Below are 25,718 nucleotides of genomic sequence, written 5' to 3'. Positions count from 1 at the left end.
GGTACTGTATCATACCTCTATGAATGTAAAATATCTTGTACCTGCTTTGTGATACATAGTAGGGACTATGCTTTATTAGATTTACATTTAATGATATTACTCTAGAATGTTCTCTTTCCAGATGATGATTAAGATGCTAATAAAAAAATGGTCCCAGGTACCACAACAGTAAGAGAACTTTGCTGTTTTCTGGATATTATTCTTTTCTTTGTTTTTTTTTTTAATGGAATGTGCTGAATATCTGTAATTTTGTTCAGATGGCAGCAGAATCTGGAAAAGCTGTTGCTGCTATCGATGCATAACATACTATTATTAGTCTATATATATATATATATATATATACATATACATACATATATATATAAATTGAATTTTGGGAAACTTTAACGGTGCTGCCAACTTTGGAAAAAGTCATCCCAATTTACTGTGTTGACTTGGCATTGTACAGAAATGGACAACCATATTGGTCTAGAAATGTTAATTTATTTTTATTTTTATTTTTTTCCATGTGTACAGGGGTAACACACTGTATTAAATATGTAAGGTCATATCTATGTGGGTTTGATTACAGAAACTAATAAAGTATTCTCTAAATAATGAAAAAAAGAATAAGATAAGACTATAAGAGCAAGAAGCAATTTAAATATGTTCAGGGACCATTTTCATCTCCAGAATTAAGGATTATTTTAATGTTACATCATTGCCTTTTCTCTTTTACTTTCCTTTTTAGTTTTATTTTAGGATTCCCTATTTTTAATGTTCATACAGAGATTTCTTTAACTGAAATACTGAATAGTTTCTTTGGTGTGAAAAACTATAATAGTACACAGTATCCTAATGAGATAATTAATAATGTGAAATAGAAAGTAAAGGGCTAAATGTGTAGGGAAAGTGGGAAGGGTGGGGGAAAGATAATAAGGGAGAGGAAAAAAATATGAGAAACTGAAAAAATGGAAATAAAGTGTTTGTAAATGGGGAGGGGAGGAGGGGGTGAAGGGAGGGCAGGGACAAGGGGAACAAATGAACACCAAGACCTATTATGTAAAGGTACAGAATCCCAATGATGAATGTAACTGTATTGTATACCTAGATTGTACCAATAAACTCAATAAAAAGAAAAAAAAAGATGTGGTTTTAAAAAATAAAATGAAGTACTACTCAGCCATAAAGAAAGATAAACTTGAGACATTGATAGATAAATGGATGCACCTTGAGGCCATACTCTTAAGTGAAATACACATGTGCAAATACCAAATTGTTTCTCTGGTATGAGAATCTAAAGGTGTAAATGAGGGCCAAAATGTATAATAGATAATGTGAAAATGTATAACAGATATTGTGAAATAGGAAGAGAATATTCCTTTTTTTTTTTTTTGAGACAGGGTCTTGCTATGTAATTCATGCTGGTTTTGAACTCACTATCTAGCTCAGGATGGCTTCAAACTGATGGCAATCCTCCTGCCTCAGCCTCCCCAGTGCTAGGACTACAGGCTTGTACCACCATGCCCAGCTGGAGTTAGGTTTTAAAGATAGTCCATGAGGCAAAAATCACACTTAGTCAGAATTACTTTTAAGATTCTTAATTTCCCCTAGAAGTGCAGAGTGCATGGTTCTGTGCCTACACAATAGTTAGAAGCTTTACAATTGAGAATCATATGTAGTGTGTAAAAAAAGATTTTATATAACAACACTTTCAGTGCAATACTACAAAAGCTTACCTGTAGGATGTAGGAGGGAACTCAGATTGTTTGAGGAACTGGTAGATCTGTACCTATACATAGATTTAGGATCAACCTCAAATGGCTCATGGACCTCAAAGCTTGGGTGTGGCCCTCAGGTTAAAAATTTTGGTACAGAGATTTAACATTTAGATATCCTGGCTACACTTATGCTCATTTAAATTCATACAACCATTCTTTGAAACAGGTGTCGTTGATGTAATTCTTACTTTTATATGAAGAAATTAAGACTCAGAAGTAAAATGAGTTTTAGACTAAAGTCCTGGCTTCTCATTCAAAAACTTTTCCAAAGATTTCTTCTTTTCTTTCTTTTTTTTTTTTTTGGCGGGGTACCGGGGATTGAACTTGGGTCCTTGTGTTTGTGAAGCAGGCACTGGAACCTCTGAGCTAAATCTCCAGCCCTTGTCCAAAGATTTCTGTATACCACTGCATTGTTGCCTACCTTGAGGGGTCTGATCCTGAACTACTTGTTGATAGAGAAGAAGTTCTGTGCTGTTAGACTGACTTACCCAAACTCTCTGAAACTCAGAGGGTCCATTTTCAAAATAAAGATAATAATATCCACCCAGCAGCATCCTTGTAGGATTAAATGAACCATTGTATGTGAAATTGCCTGGCAGAGTGCCTGGGATATTGCAGGATATCCTTAAGGGTTAGTTTTTCCTACCCTATCTGCTGACACTGGCACTCTCCCAGGAAAGCAAACAGAAAAGACTTCCACCGCATTATCACGAAGTCCTCTCCATGATGACTGAGCATGTGCAGTGCCATTTCTGACCTCCAAAGCTCTTCACTGTGTTGGAGTCTTGGCAAATGCCTTTCCTGTATTCAAAATGTCTGAGGTCCTCAATGCCATTTATTCAAAAGAAGTGGAGAACAGAGGAGGAGGTAGCACCAGAAATCTGTCCCGTTACAGATTCTGTGTGACTTTGGGCAAGAGTTTCTCCCATTCAATAAGCATTTATGGAGGCACAAATTATTTCTCGATTCATCCATGCTTTCAAGATCATTCATAAATCTCTGTCCAATTCCTCTCAGTGGATGGCTACTTTACTTACAGCAAAAGTACAAGTATTAAGGGGGTCCATGTAGCCTTTGTCAGTCAGAGTCCAGCTGGAAAACCCAGTCACACCAGGTAATTCCATAGAGGTCATTTAATACAGGGAACTATTTATGAAGTTGTTAGGGGAGCTTAAAGAGCAACCAAGGGAAGGTCCAAGGGAAGGTGAGGCAACCTTAAATTTGCTAATGCAGGAAAATTGCCAGTGCAAATTTGCCACCAGGTCCTTGGGGATGTAAGAATGAAGAGTCCAGACTACAAAAGCCCAGGAGCTGGAGCTGCCCCGTTAAAGCTAAGGTCTGCCTGGTGGGACCTGGAAACACCAGGAGTTATGATCCCTGATACAGATACGTCTTAAAACAGGGAGAGTACAAGATATGTGTGGTTTTGATATGTTCCCTCCTGCTCTCTAACCGGTCAGGGAATCCCATTGGTCAAACCTAGCCAGAAGCAAAGGGGCAAAGGAGCAGTACAGAGAAAGGGCAAATATGGGAGGAAATTAAGCCATCCGTAGCATAAGAACCTTCAGGATATGGTGCACCTTTCCCAGCTCCCCCCATTATTTCTCTGTATTTGTGCCCAATGTCTCAGTCTCCACTCACTCAGTCCCAGCTGCACTGGCCTTTCCTCTGTTTTTTGACCCTCTCCTGGACCTTGCATGTGCTATTCCCTCTGGAGTTAGCTCATCATACAGCCCCAGGCTCCTGTGCCTGCCACGCATCTCTTTCTAAGTGAAGACGTCTCTGATCATCTTACTCATATTTCTTCCTGCATTCCCCTCCTTGGCCCTCCTTCCTGCTCTGTTCTCTCTAGCTTGATGACTATGCAACAGACAATGCAATTAATTGACTTCCTCTCTCTCGAATATGAGCTTCAAGAGGGCAGATTTTTCTCTGCTTTGTTTACTTTTGTATCTCCTGTGCTTAGAATAGTGCTTGGCACATAGTGGATAGTCAATAAATATTTGTTGAATAAATAAATAGATGGACCAAGACTCAAACATCCTCTTAACTTTTATTCATTTGTTTATTCAATGGTCTCCAGATGGATAATGGGAATGGCTGGTTGGGATGAGGGGGAGTGTAGGGAGGAAGGCAGGGTGAAAAATTAGGATGCACTTCTCATCTATGGGCCTCTGTTCTTCCATCCTAAGGCAAAGAGGATGAGCAGGAGACCTTGAAGGACCTTTCCAGCCCCACCATTTTATAACTCTAGAGTATTTCCCCAGCAGAACCACTTGGAAGATAAAATTAATCCTTTTATTAATCAGATGCTCCTGTCTCTGCATGTGACTTGTCAGGGGAACTTTTCTCTTATGCTCGTACACGGGAACTTGTCACATCTTCCATCTCTGGGAGCGTCCTCATCCGAAATTGAAAGGTAAATATTTCAGTTGTGAGTCTCTCTGTCATGACTGAAATAATTTTAAAATTGCTTAGATGTCTTTGCCTAACAATGTTCAGATTGTTCTAATGCAGCGAAAAATGGTAGTTTTAGACAGAGTGATATTGATAGCAGCTGGTAATTTCCATGTACTTCTCACAGCTATTGTTGCTGTGAGGATTATCTAGGAGAACTTTCTACTGACTAAAATTGTGATCTATGCTGAGGGCCTAGCATGGTGCCTGGCAATAGAAGGTGCTCCCTGCACAATCATTTTTGTAGTATTACTGTCATGGGGTTGGGTTGGAAAAGAGTGCTATAATGTCACTGGGGATCTCAACTCAAAGGGATTTTATCTTTGGTTGACCTCTTTAGACACCAGGCCCACTGTAAGATTATCAGAAACTTATAGGGCAGAAAAGTGGAAGAAATGAAATTTGAGAAGGGCTTACAACTAGGAGGCAGCAAACTGTTCAGCACTGACACAACATTCCCCTCACACATTCACCAGGGTATCTCTAGTACTTTCACAAGAATCAAACTCCATCCCTGCCCTCAAGTAACTGCCAATTAAGGTGGAGGACAATACCATGCACTGTACTAGCAGATGGGACCTATTGTGGTTTATATCTAGATGTTTCCACAGAGGCTCATGCACTCATAAGTGGGGCTTTTGGAAGGTGACTGGAGCATAGTGTGCCATGCTAGATCCTGGGTGTGTGATGCTGGATCGTGAGGTGTGATACTGGATTAGTCCATGGGTGGGTTTATAGCTGGGTGTGTGTTGGGAAGTGAAGACTGGCAGGAAGAGGTAGGTCAATGTGGGTATGGCCTGGAAAGATATTGTATATATCCCTGCTCCTCTCTTAACCACTTCCGCTTTCTGCCTGCCTTGTCATGATCTGCTTCTCCTCTGCCATGTCCCTCTGTCATGCTGCCCTGCCTTTCAGCCAGCCAACTCTACAGTGCAATTTCTACAAATTGTGAGCTAAAATAAATCTCTCCTTTAACCTGTGGGTGTTGGGTAATTTGTTCCAGCAGTGAAAAAAATAACTAAGGCAAGTCTCAATACAATGGTGTAGGAAAAATATAGAGTGCGAATCCTTGAGACTTTAGAAGGTTAAAAAAAAACATTTCAAAAAATTGTACATTGGACTGGGCATGGTGGTACACGCCTGTAATTGCAGCACTTGAGAAGCTGAGGCAGGAGGATCACTGCAAGTTTGAGGCCAGCTTGGTGATTTCAAGGCCATTCTGAAATACATAGTGAGACTCTCTCAAAACAACAACAATAACATCAACAAAAGAAGCAAACAAAACCCTCCCCCAAACTGTATATTGAGTCAAACACAAATTTTGTTTTTTCAAATTCACTTATAGTTCTAAACAAAAGGAACTAATAAATTAAGCAGTTATTAGCATCTAAAAGATTTTTTAGTTTATCTATGTGTATTTTCGTTGTCTATTTCTTCCTTGCAGCAATGGAATTCTATATTTTCTGTTAACTGCTTTACCCCTAGGATCTAGAATCATGTTGGGTACATAGTAAGTGACCCCATAAAATTAGTTGACTGAGTGTAGGCCAGCCTGGCTTAGGCCACTGCAAAGGAGAAGAAATAAAATGGGGTCCTAGTCAAGAGAAGCTAGATGAGCCCTGAGCTGCATAAAGTCTGCACATAGTGGTGGGGTTGACACCTGGGCAGAAGGGGATGAAATTGCAGATATTGGAGTGGTGGACAGACCCTGGGAGGCTTGAATGTTAATCCTTGATCTTCAGGCCCTGGAGAGATGCTAAAGGATTCTAAGCCCGAGTAAGGCCTAGATGACTTCGGCACATCTCTTTCTCTCCAAAGCATGTTCCAGGTTTCTTTTGCATCTCCTTCTTTATTTGAAAACCCCAGTCTTCCTTGGGAGTTCTCCTGCTAGCTGAAACCTTTGAGCAAGTGAAAGGGTCCGGTTATCTGCTATTCCTTTCCTCAAATCCAACTCCACCAAGCTTGAGTCCATGTTCCTCCTGTAATTAAACCCAAAGTCTTGCTAAATTAGGCAAATATTTAAACATGACTACTCAGGAAGAATGCTTTAGCAATTGTATGATGAAGATGTCAGATCTTTGTCATTGCATTGCAGCCTGAAGGCCAGCTGAGAGGCAAGTCACTCTGAAAGATCTTAATAAAGTGCCCAATACTTGATGTGTCTAAAGAAGATGTCAACTGGATGCCAGTCTCAGAGAGGATGAGTCTAGCTTTGGTTTAGTGTGCCTGGGCCCACACACACACACACACACAGACACACACACACACACAATGTTATATTCATTAACAAATATTTATGAAGTACCTACTCGGTTTCAGATAGTGCCTTAGCTGCTGGGTTCAGGGAGTCAGTATTCACAATCCAAGTCCATGCTATCAGGGACTTTATGTCTGGAAAGATTTGACACATGCTCATAAGATCACCAAAACAGAAACGTGATCTTTACACACTTTCTCATTTAACTCTCATAGCAATCCCTTGAGGTTAATATTGTTATCTCTATTTTATAAGGCAAAGAACCCCACTCTTGTGAGGTCAGTACAAAGGAAGTGAGATTTGAATTTAGATCTGACCCCACACCCCTGGTCTCTCCACAGAGACAGCGGTGCACATATTTAGGTTGGGTCTAGGATAAGGTCATCCATGCAGTATGCCAGGAATTCTCAGAAGGTGAAGGAACAAATGAAAAATGGGAACTGGCTAAGATGCTGAATAGGGAAATTGCAAGGATACAACTGCTGGTCTACTGTGGAGGTAGGCAAATCACTAAATTCCAGGAATCAAGGACCTTACTTTTAATGAAAGCAAGGGCCTGGCCTTCTCAAGGTGTCAAGATAAGCAAAACCTAGTGTAGAGGCCAAATGGAGCCCAGCTTGTCTATCCTCAGTAGGGATACTGCTCCGCAATGGTATTAGTCAGGGGCTTGGGGAATAGGTTAGATGTTAGGTAAAGGTAAGACAAGAGAGAGAAAGAATATAAGCAACTGACCTGTACACATCTACTGATTTTCACTGGAGTTACACACTGATTCATTCCATTATCACTGACACTGTGTATCACACCCATAGCTCTCCTGGATGTAACACATCCACTCTGTGGTGATCATAAGGTTATCTATGGAGAGTCTACTTACCTTTTCTTTCCAGGCACTTTCCTGCTCTTTTGTATTTAGGCATGGCTATGCGACTTACTTTCTTTAGTTATATGAGTGGAAGTAACACTTGCAGAAGGAAGCTTAAAGAGCCAGGGACGATACCTAACATTTGCTTTTCTCTGCTGTTGTGAAAGCCAGTATCAAGTCAGAGTTTCCACAATTCTGGGGACTTCAGGGATCACAGTGAACAAGGCCTCCTTGTTCATCCACCATGGGTTCCAATTGCAAAATAAACCTTCGCTGCTTTAATTTATCTAGACTCTAGAGTTGTTTGTCGCTATAAAATAACATGACTAACACATATTTAGTTACATATAAACTTATTCCTGTATCATATACAAGTATGCCTATGTCTATGTCACCTATCATAACGATAGTAGTAGGAAAGGTTAATACCTTTGAGAATGGGCAAGAGTTGGTTGGATTTGGGGTTAATTTTGAAGGTAGTTTGCTGATTGCCTGATGGAGTAGATGTGGAGACTAAAGAAAAAGAGACTGTATTATATCACTCACTTTGGAGTCAAATCATCCACTTTGATGCCCACCCAAAGCAACTGCATATATCTATGAGCTATTGAGGGGCTGCCACCTTAGCACTTGCACATTTGGGGTCCTTTTTAGGAAATACTATAACCTTAGGCCTTTTTATTGTTCTTTACCTTGACTTCTTGGTTTCTGGGTACTTCACATCTACCTTAGCCTCTTCCCAGGTATCTGGGAATATTTTCATACCTTTCCCAAGACACAGTTCCACTTGGAACTTACTAGACCCATGCTGATGGCAGTGGAGTGGTACTGAAAAAGAGCCACCATGAACCACTGCCCTAGAGAGAATTTCTGAGGAGGATCTTGGCAAGAACAAGTGCTGCTAAGCCCTGGAATTTCCTGCCTCTTATGCTCCTGAGAGCTTCTGGCTGATTTATCTTTTACAGAATTTGCTGACAATGTCCCCTATAGAATCCAAGAAGAATTGATATTCCAGGGACTAGATTTAGAATTTAGAGATTTTTAATGTTTGGTTGAATGTGTGTGGTAAAGTAGGGAGGATCAAGGACAACATCTAGATAAATGGGAATGATGGGTGGTGTCTGCCTTTGAAATAGGAATGCCCAAGGAAATGAAGATTCTAGAGGAGAGATCCTGAGTTCTCTTTTGGACCTGGTGGCCTGAAAAGTACCTATTGCCATCCTGTTGAAGAGATCCAGTGGATACCTGGACACACAGGTTCAAAAGTCTAGGCTGAAGCTATACATTTGTCTATGAGAATATAAATTGTTTGTACAGTCATGGGATTGGGGAAGTGTGGTGGTTAACCTTAATTGTGTCAATTTGATTGATTTGGGAGCCACCTAGGGGATTAGTAAAGCACACTTTTGAGTATGTCTGAGTAGGTCATGGAGGCATGACCTTGGGTACTATATAGGGTCCATCACCTGCTCCTCTCTGGCACTGTTGTCTTGTTCTGTTTCCTGGCTGCCATCAAATAAGCAGCTTTGCTCCACCATGCCCTTCTACCATGATGTTTCTACTTTGGAGTCAGCTGGCCATGGACTGAATCTCTAAAACTGTGCTCCAAATTAAACCTCTCTTCTAAATTGCGGGTATCAGGTACTGTGTCCCAGTGACAGAGAAAACTAATACAGATAGTGAGTATACACATCCAAGAACTTTCTTTAAGGAAAGATGAGGGTCTAGAGAAGAGGAAAAGAGTGCAAGGAGGCGGTCTTCCATTTGTTTTTAAGGTGCAAGAGGTCTTCTATTTTAAAAGACAAATAGAGGCTGAAGGGTTTCATTCATTCCTTGGTTGCCCGTTCAGCTTTCACTAATGTTGAATTTATTCCTTAATTTTATGTAATTGAACAGACATTTTTTGAACATCCACCAAGTGCCCTGTGATAGATTCTGCTCCCTGTCCTAAAGTTGGAGGGTAGCAATGGAGCCTAGCATGTTTCCAGTTCTCAGTCCGAACACAGCCTTGTAGTATGTGAAAAACTGCTTCTGAAAACCATGTTATGGGACCTTGGCTGGCAATAGTGAGGTTGGCTGGGTCTGAGCATAGGAGAGCCTAGGACTGTGGTTGGTAGAGGAGGAATGTTTCTGCCACAACATCTACCCATTGGAGCACCCATACTGACAGTCACTCTGATATGAGGCCAAATAAAAGTGGTTGTTTACGTTAGAGCCATTCTCTTCTTTTTTTTTTTTCCCCAACCCACAGTAAAATCTAGATTGGATAAGAGAATGTGCTGCTTTACTCCTTAGTTTCATGTGTCCCAGGAGGTACAGACCTAGGAATCTGGAGGAGTCTCTGGTATCTCAAAACATGAACCTCCCTATGGTCATCCTTGTCCAGTCTGTTAAACTTTTTACAGTCTGAAGGCACACTTGAAAACTTCTCTTTAATTTCTAGGACCAATTCTCACTTGTGCAAAAAGAGACTTGAGATAGTTTATTTGTCCATCCGTTCACCCACTCATCCATCCATCCATTTGCTAAAATATTTTTTTAATATCTCCTCCATGCCTACCACATTTATTCAGCTTTAGTAATAAAAGAAGACATTGCTCTGGCTTTCATGAACCTACACCAGACATAGGCTTAGCTAGCACCTCCTATATGGTGCACACTCCAGCCTGGCTTCCCCAAGCCTATGTATTTTAGGATAAGCATTCAGTTCTTCTTTTGTTTTTTTGATACCAGGGATTGAACTTGGGACCTTGTGCTTGCAAGGCAGGCAGCAGAACCACTGAGCTAAATCCCTGGTCCTTGTTTTTTTTTTTTTTTTTTTTTTTTTTTTTTTTTTTTTTTTATTTCAGTTCTTCTTGTTGACAGAGGAGGCCTGAACCTAAAGCCCAGTTTTGGTAACAGGTTTTGGTGTGAGGTCTTGTTTGCCCACTGGCTCACTCCTTCCGGAGACCCATCCTGATCATCAGCCCAAGACCTGGATTTCTGTTTCCAGCTGCCAGTCTTCCCAGATGGACAAGTTCAATGATGGAAGATTTCCTGACCTCTCCCACAGGTAACACCTCACATTTAGGACTCTCCCTATAACTCACTACTACCATTCTTGACTCCTGGGAGTTCTGTATTTTCACTGCTATCACCTCAGCATACATCCCATAAATACCTCACAGTGAGCAACTCTAGCTGCAGGCTCCAGGTGCTCCCCTCAGTGATGTGAGACAGTGTGCTGCTGAAATCGTCTGACTCTTGGTATCCTAGAGTTTCTTCTCTATCACTCACTCCATTATCCAGTTTTCAGCCAGCATTTACTGAGGCCAGCTCTATGACAGCCCTGTGTTGGCCTCTGTGAGCATCCAGTTGTGGTAAACCATTTCCCTTCCATCTAGGAACTCACATGTCAGTGAAGAAACAGAAATGACTTTGTGGTGTGTGTGGTGGGTGGTTTGGAGGAAAAGGTGAGGTAGGAGGTGCAAAACTGCTACTGAGTCCTCTTCCAAGGCAACGAGTAAGGGAGGGTTAAATTGGCCTTTATAGGAGACATGATCCTGAGTAGGATGCATGGAAATACACCAGCTAATAAGCATGGGAATGCGGGTGAAGAGGAACAGTGAGGTAGGGACATCCTACATAGGCAAAGTGTATGTACACAGGCATAGAATGTCTGGGATTTTGAAATGAGGACTTTGGGATTCCAGAGTGAAAGAAGCCAAGGCAGGAGATTACTGTGAAGACCACAGGGACAAGGTGACAAAGAAAGAGCTTTGAATGCCAGGTGTGGTCACTGCTGTGCTTGCTAAACTCTTTCCAAGACTCCTCTTCTTCCAGAGTAGTATAGCATGACGATGTTCCCACTCTATCTGCATCTACTATGGCTCCATGGAAACCTCTAACACATGCACCTCTCTCTCTTTCCTGTCTGCTGGGCTTATGCAAAAGAGTCCAGTGCCTTAGGGGGCGGTCGACCCACAAGGTGAAGGAGCATCAGTTGGATGAGTACAAGTAGACATTTATGTTTTAAACCACTGTGTGTGTGTGTGTGTGTGTGTGTGTGTGCGCGCGCGAGTGTGTGGTGGGTATATGTGTGTATGGTATGTGTTTATGTTGTGGCAGCAAGTAGCTCCCTCTACTGAGTGACCTGCAAACTTTTGTGCATAGCAAACTCACTAACAAATGATGTATGTTAAAACATATATTTGGGCCCCACCCCAAATTTCTAATTATGTTTAGGGTGGGACCTCAGAATTTATATTTTAACTAGTTGATGATAACTTTTTTCTGCTTGTCCTGGAACCACATCCTGAGAATCACTGTTTTAACCCTTATTCCAAGCTAAAAGGTTTTAGGAAAGGAAAAACCTCAGTATTCCTGACAGTTGAGGTGTAAACTGTATAGGAAGGGACCTTGGTTAAATGATGATAATAACAAAGTACTTTCTGTGTCTTGGTCTGTGTTCTAAATCACTGAATCCTCCCCGCAACTCATTAACATGTCTATTAAATCGCCACCCATGAAGGACAAAGGCATCTTTGAAGTCTCTTTCCCCAGTCTCTGTGAGAGGAAAGGAAAGGCAAATATGCCTAGGGAGGCCATGGAACTTAGTACATAGAGTTTTGGAATCAGACAAGATAGGTTAGAATCCCAACCTGTTCATGGGCAAGCTGTAGGTTCTGGGAAAAGCACTTACTTGATTTCTCTGTATCTCAGTTTTCTTACCTGTAAAGTGGAGAGAATTCTGTGTTGTTAAAGAGGTGTTAGGACGGTTACAGATAATGCAGTAAAGCCTTAGCTCTAGGACTGTACTCATGAAAGACAGCCATAATCATCACTGCCTCTGCTCTGAGCCCCCAGATCCCATCCCTGGGCCAGGTGTGTCCGTATTAGCATGTGGGAGTCTATTCTTTTGCCCTTGAGCAGCCCTAGGAAGCTGAATGAAGATGGCAGAAAAGCTGCAGCTGTTGCTCTCATCCTGCCCAGCTGGTCCTGGCCTGGAACTCTGGCCTAGCTCTCACAGGTCACCCAGGTGCACGGGCCTGCTGGCCTGTCTCAGGTGTCATATTCCCTTTGTAACCCTTCTTGGGATTGCCCTGACCTTGGAGCGGCAGTGGCTGTAATTTCACCAGGATTTATATTTTAACTTTCCCTGAGCACAGAGATGAGGCCCAGAGAGCCTCAGCAGAGGGAGAAGATGGGGTGAGAGTTAATGGCCAAGGCAAGGGCAAGGGAGGCATGGAGGCCTTTATGGCTTTAACAGGCCAGGACTCTGAACTTTGAGTACTTTTCTGCCAGCAGGTTACTTCTCCACCTGCCTTCTAAAATGCCAGGAACTTTGCTGGACTCTTGCCTAGAAACCCTCTGGCATCAGTAGGAAGTCTTAATTTATGACACAGCAAAACAGCTCTTTCCAATTCTAAACATTTTAAGGTCTTCCCATGCAAACCATCTCCAGTTTTCCCTTTCTCTTCTGGTCTTGTCTTAAATGCCTTTTCCTGGGACCACATTCTGAGAATCACTATTTAACTCATACCAAACTAAAAGGTTCCTTGATTAATTAATATTGTTTGGACCTCAAGATAATGGTACCAGATAAGCATGTAAAAAATAGTTTTTCCAGAGTGGAGTTCAGAGAGGGAGAGATACTTGCAACATGGCAGAAGAGAGATCCAAAGTCTCAGGTTATAACATCACTCTACATTCTTTATTTAGAAAGTTGACATGACAAATGAATTCAGTGACCTTAGAATAAAATTCATAACTTTACTAAAGTCTGCAAAATCCTTCCTGATCTGCCCCTGCTCAGCTTTCTGCATAACCTTACTTCCCTTCTTTCTTCACATTTTTTTGTCCCTCTGGCCATCTGTTGTTTCCTGGAACTCATAAATTTCTTAGCTACCTCCGAGACCTTGCATTAGCGTTCTTGTCCTGGAACATTCCACAATGGCTCCTAATATTTCAGGTTTGATTTCAAAATCATTTTCTCCAGAAAAAAACTCTCCTCCACCTGAGTAGAATTCCTTTGTTATTTTCTTTTTTTTTGTACTGGAGATCAAACTCAGGTCCTTGCACTTACAAGGCAGGTGGCAGAACTACTGAGCGAAATCCCCTGCCCCATTTGTTATTTTCTTTCACAGCACTTTTCTTCCTTGCCTTTATGATAGTCTGTATTTTACCTATTGAATGAATAGGTGATGAATGGTTTGATTGCCAAGTCATTTGATTAATTATTCCTTTCTTTAGCAAATATTTATTCAACACCAACTAAGGGCCAGGCACTCTTTCAGGAGCTAAGGTTGCAGTAGTGAGCAAAACAGACACAAATCTCTTCACAATTGGGAATTTTGTAAGGGCTAGAAGAAAAACATGGAGGTAAATATAACTCCAAGGGTTTTGGTTTGAGCGACTGGAAGGATGGTGCTGCTTTTTGCTGAGATGGGGAATAAAGTAGGTTGGGGGGATGAGATGCCAAAAGTAAATTTGAGGAGGCAAAGCGAGATGCCCTTTAAACAACCAGGTGATGATGTCAACTAAGCAATAGAATACATATCTCCAGAGTTCAGGAAACAGGTTTGGGTCACACTATGGAGTTGGGTGTCATCCAAAAATTAATTATATTAAAAGCCATGATTTGGATTAGTAATCCTGGAGAGTGAAGTTGTTAGATAATAAGTCTAAGAACTCAGCTTCTAATATTTGGAGAGGAGGAAGTTGAGGCATGGCCAAGAAGATAGGGAGGATATATGGTAAGTAGGGAGTTCTGGAAGGCAAGTGAAAGGGCATTTTAAGAAGGAGAGAGTGCTCGATCCAATCAAATGCTGCACATGATTGTGTATACGGAAGACCAAGACTTGCCTTTAGGATCTAGCAATGGGGAGATCACTGGTGACCTTGGAGCAGTTTGGGAAGAGTAGCAGGGAAATAAATCTCATTAGAGAGAATACAAAGGAGACTAGGAAAAGAGAAGCTAATCAGTGAGCATCACTAACTTCTAGTAAGTTTTTCCCCCCCCTGAGGGAAGGTAACAAATGGAGCAGTAACAGGAATTAGAACAAAAATCATTTTACTTTTTTTAAAAGATGAGAATGTGCTTGTATGTTATGGGAATGGCCCAGTAGAGAGGAAAAAATGTGATGATTTAAGACAAAAGAGCCTCGAAAGAGGTGGGCTGAGAGATGTACTGCTGCATTCTTGAGCAGGTGAGGCAGTGGGTTCTAACACATAGGTGGGAAGACTGCAACACATAGTTTGTACATAGTAATGGGAGAGAAGGTAGAGGTGGGAGCTAATGGGAGTCATCTTCCAGTTGCCTTGATTTTTCTCAGTGAAATAGGAAGCAGGATTTTCAGTTAAGAATGAAGATGAGGAAGCAGAAGTAGGAGAATTTAAGAAAAAACAGTGAATGAACTAGAGAGTGTGAGGTTCATGCAGTTTTAGGGCCCACATGAGGCTGGTGATCATTAATGTAAAGTGAGCATGGTCAGCATCAGTACATCTTTCTCTTTCCACATGGGTTTGGCTATGAGGGTGCAGGCACAGAAGAGGAGAACCTTTGGTTGAGATGAAAGATTACAGTGGAGTAAGGAAGGACCAAGGAAAATGACAGCTTATACAAGGAACAAATTGTGTGTACATTTTATTTAGAATTTAAACTGGATAGGGAAAGAAAAGAGGGCATAGTAGGAAGAAGGGATGGTAAAAAGTCAGCTGACTGCCCCAGGGGAGTTCAGGGTTATTTTGAATCAAGAATTAAAGGAAATGAAATGGGAAGCAGGAATTGACAAGGTGATGCTTAAAATGGAAAGGAAGGTGTTAATGCCTGAAGGATGAACAGGGCAGGAGCAACGGAGGAAGAAGTGACACAGGAGGAAGAAGTGACACAGGAGTTAGGGTGTAGTAAAGCTGGCTGGGGAAGTAGGTATGACCTGTTATTGACAAGATCCCGGAACACATGCTCAGAACAGTTCCCCAAAGCCCTGCACATGGACTTCTCAGGAGAAGTTGAACAGGTTTTCAATAGGGAAGCAGCCTAAGATGTGGGATCCCAGCAATGCCTCTCAGGACCTGTACATACAAGTCTTTTGAGTTTCCTCACGAATTGGACAGTAGAAAAGGACACAGACATCAAGAACAGCTTGCCATCTTGGCTTTCCTCAGGATATCCCACCCTGCTTCCTCCAGGGTGTACTTTTATCTCACTTTTTCCTATTTTACTTAGCCCAAGCTTGCTCTGCAGAGCCAGTTTCTCCCTCGTTCTTCACTTTCACTTTTTCAAATAAACTTTGCTACTGCTTTTTGCTTGTTTCATTCATTCCTTTGTTGAGATGAGAAGAACCTGGAATCTAACTCCAGAAGGAGAGGTGGACAACCCCAAACCCGGTAATGTTTATTTGGTGAGCCACTTTCTTTAAGGCTCTACCCCATAACAGAAGGAGGCTCCAGAATATTGGAAGGAGCATTTACATGTGTACTGCAATCATCAAGAATTATGATAGATGCAGAACATCTTAGTGTGGGGATTATTTATGGGAGATAAGGTATATGCCTAGCACTCACTGAGTTCACAGTGCGGTTCAGTCATTTAGGTGCCTAATATTTGTTCAGCACTCTGGGGTTTCTCTCTCACTTGGTGGTTTCCCAAACAGAGGTTGGCAGAGTGCTGCAGGGCTGCACTGAGGATAGTGTGGGTGACACATTGGGACATGGAATAGGTCCCTTTTGCTGAGGCTGCTCTGTAGTACAGGGTCCAGGTCCCTCTTCAGACTCCCAGCTGGGCTCCCAGAGCCACATACCTTCAGCTCAGTAGCAGCAGATGGCAAAAAGTGGGTGGATTGGTGGTATCTTTGACTGATCCCACAGCTGTTGGATTGATGAGGCATCATGTCTGCCTTCTTTTCTGCAACATGCCAGGGACAGTAGCTTCCTTTGCTGGGGAGGGTTTGTTTGTGGGAAATTTTTTGGCAGTGAAAGTTTAGCACCTGATTGAATACTTTCTCTCCCTCCCCTTCCCTGGCTCCTAAGCTGCTTTCCATCTACTGTGGGGCCTTGAGCTTGTCCTTGGACCTCTTCTTGCTGTCAGACTGTTGAAGCTGAAGCAAGGTAGTTCTGTTCTTGTATTTACAGATGAGGAAACTGAGATCTAAAGAATTTAGCAATTCATTCTGAAACAGGGGTAAGGACTCTACATCCTATGCCCTTCTGGTGTCTACCTGCATCTCTGGCATAAATCCTATGAGTAAAAACTTGGATCATTCATATTTGAGCTTCACACATATATCAACTTGTCTTAGAGGCATGGAGTCTGTAGGGAGGTGTGATATCAAAGGCCAGATAGTCATCAGGCTGGTTCTGAGAGGTTCCGGAAGCTGAGATGAGGAAACTGACTCACCCCTTCGTAGATAAGTTTGCAAGTTCCCTGACTGCTATTGTGGAACAATAATATTTAGGATATATCAGTACGAAGCACAGAGGAGTTCATTAGGCGGTGATTTTAGGACACACAAAGAGTGGAGTGGAGTGGAGTGGGTTCACACAGAGAAACAAGATGCACTGCAGTTTGGAACTGGGAGCATTTATGTGTTTTGGTGGTAGAAATCTGTGACAATCCAATCTTGATATGGTAGGTGGAGAAGGATGGCCTACCCACAGGAAGATAATGACCTATTTATAGGGGAAAGCTCAATTTACTAAAGGTGGTCTCTTCACAGGTGAAAGAGGACCTTTAGGAACCTTGCCTGACTGAGCCCCCTTTCAGCTTACAGGCCCTGACAGCCCTGAAACTGCAGTTTTCATTTTTAAACTTATGATTTTCCTTTTCTCTTTTCTGCCTAGTTTTAATTTCTCAGGATTACAATAAGGACAAAGAGGCTCCTGAAAGAAAACATCACTGTAAGTGAGAAAAGAATCTGGCAGAATAATGAGTTTGAAGATTAAGAACACAGTTGTAGGCACAGTGTAAAGTTCTTCATAGGCTTGTGTGCTCTGGCCCTGATGGTAAAGCCAAATAACTATTTGACTAAGTCATTATGGATCTAAGCAGCTATGTGGTAGGACTGGTCTTTCCCCATTATGGTTTGGGTAACAGAAACAGAGGAGGTATCCATAATGATAAAAGAGAACAAGAAAAAGAGAAAGGAGCCTTCCAGATCTCGCAGTGAGCAAGTTGCCGATTAAATAGTTAATTCTGTACAAACATAGCTTGCGGTTTCACAAATATCAAAGAATGAAGTCATGAACCCAAAGTAGGAAGTTAGGAGAGTTTGTATTGGAAATATGGAGAAGAAAAAGGTTTCTCCAGGAGTGAAATCTGAAAAGTGGAATTTCTGTGTGTCTCTTTAGTCCAGAACTTTTTATAGCTAAGCAGAGCTCAGGAACTGCTCAATAGTTTATAGTCTGCTCATCACAGGTGGCTTTGTGAATTGAAAATGACCAATCAGAACTCAGCTTCTCAAACCCAATTACTCAGCATGTAGAGTTTAAAGGAAATTTGGACTTTAAAGAAAAACTGGTTATTTTAAATTCTTGGAAACTCAGGGGCTTAGTAGGGAGGGGCTGCAACTCCCTTTAGTAGGGAGGTGGTTGCATTCCATGTTGCCTGAGGAAGTTCATTCTTGGTCCAAAGTACTAGTTCACTATCTATTCCTATTTTAATTGTTATCAACATGGCTGATCACCCAACTCTATCTCAGACCCTTTCCTTAGGTAGCTGCCTTATCATGAGATAACTTCTTTTTACATTGAGATGTCCTGATCATTGATGGCAGGAACAGAGGCACTGGGATACACTGGCAAGGACATCCATGTCATTGGAAGGGTAGCCCATGAGAAGCCTTTTGTATATGGCAGACTAATGCAGGAAGCATAAAAAGGAAAGGGCAGTCTGGAGGCAGGTACTGATGGAATTTCTAACAGTGGGAACACTTGGAGGGCAGATGTAAGCCAGTGAAACAAAGTTGGGTAACATTTTTCACCCAACAGCACACAAAACTAGTTGTTTGGCCCAATGGAGTAGAAAGACAGGCTGTTTGGGCCTGCCTTCAGAAATGAATGGCTTGGGACCTCATAGTCTAAGGTACCACTCGACTGCCCAGAGGATTAAGGAAATAAAGTGAGCATGTCAATAAAAACATGTTTATTGGTTGTGAAGCTCTGCAGTAGGGCATATATTTTTCTCAAGTAATCCAGGGCTGCTGTAGCAGTTTAGAGAGGCTATTGAGGATGACTGCTCCTTCTCTATTTCTAATCAGCCATCCATTCTTTTTGACTTTTGCCTTCGTGGCTGCAACATGACATCTGAAACTCTAGACTCACATGAGCAGTCTAGGTAGAAAGAATGGAATGTGTGTGTTGGGAGGGTGGGTAATGGCAGATGGAAAACAGTGTCTGCTGAGCTTGTTTCCTTTTAAAGAGCTTTCCTGAAAGACTTGCTAAAGGCCTCTTTACATTTCATTGGCCAGAACTGTGCAATATGACCATCACTAGGCTACTCAGATGTTTTGCAGCTAATCAATGAAGACCGGGAAGATGGGATGACTTTGAGATATTTGCACAAGGTAAAATTGACAGGTTTTAATAATTGATTGGGTGGCTGGGCAAAGGATTGGGGGCAGTTTAAGAATACTCCTGGGTTTCTAATTAAGAAGTGGATCAGAAGAGAAGGAGCTGGTAAAGGGAACAAAGCTTCTTAAAAATCATACAAGAAATTGGTGGGATTTGAACCCAGGAATGGGAGACTTAAATCCAAATCTCCTGGGCCACTGTTTCTTCCATTATCTCCCCTCCTCTGGACCTCAGAATTACAGGTTACCGATTATCTTTGAATCTAGTGATTTCTTGTCCCTTCTCTAGCTACCAAGTAACAAGAGCCCAGTGATAATGCTAATATGGCAGTGGTATCTTGCTTCTGGAGGGCCCAGTGTGATGAGAGTATGTTAAGAGGTGGGAGAAGGGCCACCATTAGCACTGCCCCATTCTTCCTGATGCCAGGGAAGGCCTGCACTGAACATTGGTTTCTCCCACAACTATTCTTTCTCGAACCCTTGCTTTGTGCCTGACTAATACATAATATTCATTTTATATTGCTTCTATAAAAATTTCCACAAATTTACTGGCTTAAAGGAACACAATCATATTCTCTTACAATTCTAAAATCAAACTGTTCGTAGGGCTGTGTTCCTTCTGGGTCTTTGAGAGAGAACCCATTTTCTTGCCTTCCTTGGTTGTGGATTTCTCCTCACATCACTTCAAACTTTTGCTTTGGTCTTCACATCTCATGTTAGTAACTCTGATTCCCCTCCCTATTCTTATAAGGCTCCTTGTGATCACATTGGAGCCATCTGGATGAAGCAGGATAATCTCTCTATCTCAAAATCCTTAACTGAATCTCTTAACCATTTAAGGTAATGCCATAGTCTGAATAAATCATTCATAGAGTCAAACTCAAAATTAATAAATTTAAGCCTAATTACTAATGTGGTGGTATTAAGAAGTGGGGATTTGGGGGAGTTCACTAGGTTATGAGGGATTAAAGCCTCAGGTAAAGGATTATTACCCAATGTAAAAGAGGCCAGTGAGAGCTTCTTAATTCTTCTACCACGTGAAAGTACCATCTATAAAGCAGAGACCAAATCCTCATCGACACTGGGTCAGGTGGCACTTTGACCTTGAACTTTCCTCTAGAACTGTGAGCAATAAATTTCTGTTGCTTATAAATTACCTAATCTGAAATATTTTGTTATGGCAGCCCAAACAGATTAACAGAGCATACTCATATATGCAGGGATTAGAATGGCAACACCTCTGGGGCATTATTCAGTCGAACATGGCTTAGCAGCCTTACCGAATTCCTCTTACTCCTCCTTCCTCCTTGTCTTCATCTTTGTCTTATGCTTCTTCTCTTTCTTTCTTTTTCTCTCCTACCTCCCTCTCTCCAACTTTCTATATTTTAACTTTTTTGAGACAGGTCTTGCTATATCGTTCAGGCTGGCCTTGAAATCACTGCAATTCTCCTGCCTCAGCCTCCTGAGTGCTGGGATTGTAGGTGTGCACCACTATGCCTATCCTGACAGTTTGACATTCTTTTTCTTTTTTTTTGTACCAGGGATCGAACTCGGACCTTGTGCTTGTAAGGCAGGCAGCAGAACCACTGAAGTAAATCCCCAGCCCTTGACATTCTTTTTGTGCCCGACTGTATCTGTGTGTTAATAAGTAGGGCCCAGTCCTTCACCTTGATGTACTTATAATTTAGGGAAAAGGTATAGAAGTAAATAGCAAATTGCTCTACAGGGGTGAGACAAGCCTTTGGAATCTGGAGGGTGGTAAATAACCTGACCTTGAGAAGTTAGGGAAGTAGCTCCAGAGGACAGGCACCCATGTGTGCACCCTTTTGACATATATGAATTAGCCAGATATATAGTAACTAATAGCACATATTTATATAACTAATGCTACCTGCCATGTGGTATTGTAAGCAACTAACATATATTACAGACTTTGATTTTCTCAATACAGAATAAAAAGTCAATATTACCATCATTCCTATTTTATAGATGAGTGTATTAGGATTCTCTAAGGAAACAGAATGGATAGGACATAGATAGATGATAGATAACAGAGAAATTTATGAGAGATTTATTAGGAAGTTGGCTCACATGCTTATGGAACTGAGAGCTTCCACAATAGGCTGTCTGCAAGCTGGAGAACCAGAGAGGCCAGTGATGCAACTCTCAACTTGAGGCAGAGAGTCTGAGAACCTGGGGGCAGCTGGTACAAACAAGTCTTGGCGTCTGCAGGCTGGGAACATGGAATTTTGATGTCCAAAGGAGAGGATGAGTGTTCTAGCTCCAGAAAATAGAGAGAATGAACACATTTGCTTTGCCTCTGCCTTTTTGTCCTACTTTTGCCCTCAGCCAGTGGGACGGTGGTCATCTATGCTGGATAAGGGTGATACAGGGTCATCTTCCTTAACCCACTGATTCAAATGTCAGTCTCTTCCAGAAACACCATCACAGACATACCAAAAAATAACGCATTAGCAATGTGCTGGCTTCTGTCATTATAACAAATACTTGAGATATTCAATTTATGAAGAGAAAAAGTTCATTTTGACTCACAGCATTATTGGCCTTATTGCTCTTAGGCCTGTGGTGAGTGAGCACACCCTGCCCGAAGTGCACAGTAGGACAAAACCACTCACCTCACGGTCGGAAAGTGAGAGTGAGAAGAAGATGAAGGGGCTGAGGTTGTATTATCCCCTTTAAGGGCATACGCCCAGGGACCTGAAGACCTTCCACTAGGTCCACGACTCGAAGGCTCTATATCCTTCCCATAACACTTCCTCAAGGACCAAGCAGCAAAAACATGGGTCTTTGGGTGACATTTAAGATTCAAACTAGCAACCAGCTGTCTGATCACAGTCTTTCTGTACTTTGCAAGAGACTTGGTGATCTATCTGGTTCTTGCTTTGTTCTCACCTCAGCACCATGCCCTGCTCCACTTCCCAGCCACTGAGCTACCTTTATCATCTCACCTGGTCCTCCTTTTTCTCTCCATTTTTAACTTTTCCATGTGCTGTTCCCAACTGCCTGAGGTGAGATACACTGTCCTCAACCTTTCAAAGGTTGGCTCAGATGTCAGTCTCAAAAGGGTGTTGCTATTCTCAGCCATGCAGGTCCCCTTGTTAGTTACTGTCAGCGAAGCCTATTCTTGAACCTGATAGCACTCACTTCAGCTGTATATAGCTGCCTCTTGTTCCTTCAGGGTATCTCAGTGCCAAATAATATGTGGTCAATAAATATTTCCTGACCCTGTAAAAATGGGGAAAGGAGAGTCTAGGAGTAAGGAGGAATTAGACCACCAGAGATCACATAGTTCAAAAATTTATTTTACTTCTGGGAAATTGAGGTCTAAAGAGGGGTCAGTGTCTTACTTGTCCAGCGTCACACAGCAACTCAGTGGCTGAGCTGAGGATTCTGACTCTTGATCCTGGGTCACTTTCAACATTCCCAATGTGATGCTTCTTTTCTCACCCAGAGTGTGCCTGTCCAAGTCTGACTCAGCCTTCAAGATAGGGGTGGTTCCTAAACTTTTTTAGGATGTCTTTCTTATTGCACTTTTCACTACATCTGACCCTGCCAAGGTTAGAATTGATTTATCCAGTGCCCCCTCAGACATCTTGAATTTTTGTTCTTGCTCTGGCAGGCTCTGTATCCGATTCTGCTCTCCTCTGAAATGGAGATACAAGAAAGTAGAGAGGTATGGGATTGTTGAGGACTCCTTAACCCAGCCCAGGAATTCCAGCTAAGTTCCAGACAGTGAATCCTGAGCTGATCAAGTGGGATTAGCCAGGCAGATGGTGTTTGTGGCTTTGTGTATGATTTGAGTAGGATTTTTAGGAGGACTGTCAGAGTTGTGGAATGAGATGACAGCTATTCACAGGGAGTCAGGTGGAGTTTGGACAGCCTAAAGCCCTCTTTTCTCTCAAGGATTCAAACCAGGAGATTGAAATGACTTCCAAGTATTTTCCATAATTAACCAATGACAAGGTTGATTGTGTGACACAGGGAGAGGGGTTGCCATTTACAGATGATCTAATTGGATTTGTTTCCTATTTTGAGTGAAATAGGACTTTTGACTCTTGTACCTATAGCCAAGAGAGGTATGACTCTGGGGCAACAACCTTGTCCTATGTATTTGTTTATGAACGAAGAGGCCCCACTTTCCTGTTTGCCTCAAGAAACTCCTGCCTCAGGCTCCCATCCTTGTCCTGTGTCTCTGTCCTCCCATCACACTGTTGCCCACCTGAGTTCCTTAGCTTCTGTTCCTTTATCCTCAAGGGAAGTTCTTGTGACTCTTCCATGATACTCTTAGCTGTCTAATTCCCAGGGATGGAAGAAGTGGAATGGCCTAGTCACCATCATGATCAGGTACCAGGGTGAGTGGAGTTTCTGATATTGCCTAAGAGCAATCAGAGCCTCTGCCAGTCTTTGGCTGAAGTTACTATTTTTTAAAGAGTCTTACCTTCCTTCCACAAAGCCAGGTGAGATTCCCAGCAGCCCATTTTCATGTATATCTATACTATTTTTTCCCTTCTTAACTTGAGGGCCTAGCTTAAGCTCTCTGCTGGGAACTCTTTCTGGCCACTGTTCCTATTACTCTTAATTGACTGCCCAAAATTTGAAATATTTTATCTTTAATCCTCCCTTCTCTGATCAGAAATCTCAGAGGCATTGAATTATTTGCCTAGGGAATCAAATCCAGATCTCTGGCTAAAGCTTGTCCTCTTTCCAGTAGGCCACAATCTCCTTCCTTCCTAGGTCCCAGAATATACTTTCCACAAGCCAGAATTTCCTGAAATTCTCCCTCCAGCACTGAGGGCATGGCTACATCATTGTTCCACATGACTTGCCTTGTTTAATAAAAATCTAAACTTCCATTCTGTACTTTTGTCTCATCATAACCCAACACAAAGTGCTATACACAAAATAGGAGCAAGAAATATGGACATGTCCATTATCATGCCCCTTAGTATCTGGCACACAGCAAGGTTCAGAGTAAGATTTCTGGTATAGATAAGGTTTAAGCCCTAGGGAAATTGATTCTCAGTCCCCCATCTGGCAAACCTCACATAAGGTGGGTGTTTGGCAAATGGTGTTGTCCCATTGAAAATCACCAATACGGTTTAATGAAAAGGTATTGGGCTGGAACTAGATGACATTTGTGTAAATTCTCATTTTACTATACTCTGTGCAAATGTGGGCAAAGGGTTTAACTTCTCTGACTCATTTTTGTCAGATTTAAAGTGGGGATTATGTGTTTATACAATACCTTCATTGCTTGGGGAGACCCATGAGGCCACTTCAAGGGACAGTTTGGTTGTTTTAACATTCTTACCTTCCTTTCCTATCCTCAGCTCCTTTCTACCTCAATGACTTTTCCTGGTTAAAATGGCAAATAACTAATTTTATTTTTAAACAATGCTGAGCAAGCAAAACGATTAGTTATTTTTGTGTTTGTTTATAAAACAATGTAATTGGCTGCTTTTCCATTAAAAAATTGGGGAGGAATTTAGCCTAAAGCAGAGTGCATTGACATAAGTTCCCTCAATCCTTACATAGCAAGACTCATCTTCACCTTTAATTGAAGTGAGGACCATTTGGTAATTGTTTTGGCTCTAGTTATGAAAAAATTGGCTTGGAGCCTGGGTGGTATAACTGGGGGTTGTCAGGGATCAGTCAGACCTGGGGTTGAGTTCTTGCTTCACCACCTACTTGCTTGCATGGAATACCTAATCTCTCTGAGCCTCTTTTTGTTCAAAAGAGAGGTCATACGTTTCACTAGGCCTATATGTGTGTATAGTGCCTGACACAGGAGACTTAATACATGTTGGTATTCTCTCTAGAAACAACTTCAGACACCTCAAGAACTTTGCTGGAAATCTTCTAAAATAATTACACAAAATTCTGGTATGCCCTGTGAGCCTACTCTGTGTCTGAACCACTAGTAGATTAAGTTAAACTTGCACAGGAAAGCCTTCTGCTAATTAACCTGGGGTTGGGTGGTTTTAAATCAGTTTTCACTCTGCCACAGAAACAAAAATGAGACTGGAGAAATGCTATCTCTTTAATTGAAGGAACACTTTTATGTTCTCAGGTCTATTTTAATCTTAAGTGCTGATTTTGCATCATTCTGTCCTGGTAAGGGACACTTCTGTAAGTGATCTGCACAGAAATGATTTTTACATAAATACTATACTAAGAGAAATTATCTTATTACCTAATATGCCAAAAGCCTAATAAGATAAAGGAATGGTATGAGTCATTTCTGGACAATAATAAAACTTGATTTTTACCTCATGGAAATAAAACGATTTTCTTTTATTATTCTCTTCAGGTGGAACAAAATCAGTGAAGTGTTTAAGGATATTATACAGCTATGTTTCATGAACTCTTGTTAATGCTGTGGATGGGATCTAGTCAGGATGGTCTCAAATTGAGATTTTAATGTTTTCCATTTAGAAAGCACTCTTACTGTTAATGCTATCTTGTCAGATATAATTTTTGAATCCAGAGATGAAAGTAAAAAAAAAAGGATTTTTTTTTTTATTCAATTGTATAAATACTTGCCACTGTGTGTTTTTACCTGTATGTCTATTAAAGAACAAACACATTGTTCCTATAGGAAGAATCAAGCAATTTCAAGGACTGGAAGTTTCCTGAATTATCTGTGGTAAAAAGCAGTATCTGTCATATTTTGACAAGTTTCAGGAATCCATGGGGTATGGATACCTAATAAGACTTTGGGAGTTTCAACTGTGCTTTTAAATGTTCTTTGGAGGAAAATATCTTATTCGCAAACGAGTAAGTGATGATCTTGATGAAAGAAATTTAAACAG

This window comes from Fukomys damarensis, unplaced genomic scaffold (assembly GCF_012274545.1).
Source record: "Fukomys damarensis isolate Sample0158 unplaced genomic scaffold, DMR_v1.0_HiC HiC_scaffold_23, whole genome shotgun sequence".
Classification (NCBI taxonomy): Eukaryota; Metazoa; Chordata; class Mammalia; order Rodentia; family Bathyergidae; genus Fukomys; species Fukomys damarensis.
Note: the sequence above shows the minus strand (reverse complement) of the source record.